The sequence below is a fragment of the Camelus dromedarius genome, chromosome 14 (assembly GCF_036321535.1).
Source record: "Camelus dromedarius isolate mCamDro1 chromosome 14, mCamDro1.pat, whole genome shotgun sequence".
Taxonomy (NCBI): domain Eukaryota; kingdom Metazoa; phylum Chordata; class Mammalia; order Artiodactyla; family Camelidae; genus Camelus; species Camelus dromedarius.
The window spans coordinates 11,383,529-11,386,045 of NC_087449.1; the positions used below are offsets into that span (position 1 = coordinate 11,383,529).

Consider the following 2,517-nt stretch of genomic DNA (forward strand, 5'->3'; position numbering starts at 1 on the left):
CAAATGAGCCATAATTTCATTTTAATCATGCTGCCAACAGGATTACGAGCCAGTGCTGTCAGATAATCTTGCATACCAGCTATTAGCATTCTGCCATTCTTAGGAAAATATTTAGATTGAATCACACAAGAATAGACTTAACAGACAAAATGGGTAAGATCTTCAGAATCGCTCTGTAAATTTTCAGGTATTTGGCAAGTCGACCTCGTACAAACACACTTATGCCCTACTTACTCCAATGTCGCCTTCACATTGTGTATTTCTCAAGGCCACTGAAGTATATTTCACTGCTGACACCTGCTTTCTTCAACTTCCTTGACACAGTTTTATCAAAACTCTCCTGATCCCTAATTGTTGATTCTCTGGCCATTCCTTCTCCATCTTGCTAACTCTAGGGGTCTGGATTTCTACCCTGGCTCACTTGACTTTCCTCTCCATATCCCCTTCCTTAACAATGTCATAGAAATTTTGAACACTGCAGCAGTTGATAGCATTTATAATAAAAGGAAACTTTTATTCAATTTATTACTAGATATTATGGTAAGTGGTTTGTTTTTGTGTGTCTTTAAATTTTTAAGAAGACCCATAGTTGTAGTTAACCCTTAAAACAACCTAGTCTTTCTTTCTGCAGCCTCTTTCTTCCTTGGTATACAATGTAGCACACAGATGATTCCATAAGAAAGTAGTAGTATTTCTATTTTGTGGATGAAAAGTCTGAGCCTTAGGAATATTAAGCAGTTAGCTCCAGATCATGACATAAGTAGCAGTAGATCAAAGATTCAAACTAGACAGGCTGTCTTAAGATCACAAGCCTGGATCACAATACCGTCTCATTAAAAACTGACCACAAAAAGCAGAATCAACCCCAGAACAGATGCTATGTGATAATTGTATAGGCATAAAACTATTAAGGCATACTTCTGAATCCTCACTTCATTAGTTATTAGCTTTATGACTCTGGATAAATTTCTGAACTTCTCTGAGCATTATGTTCCATCAATAAAATTAATATTTTAAGAGTCACAGCTACAGTTTTGTTATGAGGACAAAATAAATGCCAGAATTTAGTACTCTGGCCAACACCTAGTCAACATTTTAAAACTATTATTTTTCTTTGATTGTCTCCAAGGTAAATGTATCTCTTTAGTTTTCAATAGATACACTGTTGACCATCTGTTCTTATATTGAGTTATTAAATACTTCTAAGATACAGATGAATTTTCCCATAGTAATTTCTTATTATGAAGACATGAAATATTGACTCCCTCACAGTGTACTACCACAGATGTAGTGCCCACACACGACCACGGTATCTAATGTCCTGTTACGGCAACACTTCAGGTCCATTATAGACCATTTTTGTCCAGTTGCCTGAGCCATTGATAATGCTTGTTTAGATTTAGTCATTAAGAGAAGCTTTAGCGCTCACTTCAGCAGCACATATGCTGTAACTGGAACAATACAGAGAAGACTAGCACGGCCCCTGGACAAGAATGACGTGCAAACGCACGAAGCGTTCTATACTTATACATAGTAATAATAACGCGTAATTCACACTGCTCTTATTCTAAGAAGGATACCAAATTAAATCATAATGATCTCTAAAAAAATAATCGTTGGGGTACACAATGTGGTGGTGGGCCGGTGACACAGGTTGGTGAAAGAATTTATCAAAGATGAAGGAGGAGTTTATTAGGGTATGCTGCCATAGAAAAGCAGCAGGCCACACAGACCAGAGGCGCCTGTGAGCAACCAGGGCCAGTGGTTCTTTCGTAAGGAAGGGCCACGAGGTGCCTGATCGACTCGTGTGCAAGTCTCTGACTGGTTGTAGGGGAGGTAAGAAGTTTAGGGTCCTCAAAGAGCAGTGGGGTTTATGACTCTGATAAGGTGGGCTGAGACAAGCCAGCCTGCGCTACTGCGAGGTCAGGTGTTACCGCGGGCTCTCAGTTCGTTAGGGCCAACTCGCCCAGGAGAGCATGTACTTTGTTTAGGGATCATAGGCAGACGTCTGAGAGCCCAGGGATGGGCATCATTGGACTTTGAAAGATGTCCCCACAATAATAATTGGCCCCATAATAATCATAATAATAATTTCAAAAGGAATATTAGTTTAGCATATTTAATTGCGTTAAATTTGTCCCACTTAGATACATCCAGCTATCTATTTTTTATCCTTATCACCTCTAAATTAAAATAACTTCAACTTCTTTAAACTTTCTCTTCTACATAATTTAACAAACAAATTGCTCTTTTAACATTTTTCCCATGCCAAATTTCTTTTAAAACACACTGCTTTCCTAATATTCAAAATGATAATTCTGTCTGCATCTATTTATTGAGTGATTTGTAAAAGAAAATCATTATTCCTACGAGCCCTGACAAAGACATAAATGAAAAGGACTTGACCCATTGCCTTAAGGGTCTTGTAACTCAAAGAACAAAAGGGTGTCTTGCAAACCCAGTTCTCTTACTAGAGAGCAGTATCAGCAAGCTTAAAAAGCATACTTCTGTATAAAT

At 38.1% G+C, this 2,517-nt stretch overlaps 1 non-coding gene across 1 annotated transcript; it reads left to right on the forward strand.

Moving 5' to 3' along the window:
* Positions 1-1,421: 1,421 nt before the first annotated feature.
* Positions 1,422-1,528, forward strand: LOC116157009 (U6 spliceosomal RNA). Its single transcript, XR_004140974.1, has one exon. It is a non-coding gene; the product is annotated as a U6 spliceosomal RNA (small nuclear RNA).
* Positions 1,529-2,517: the final 989 nt, after the last annotated feature.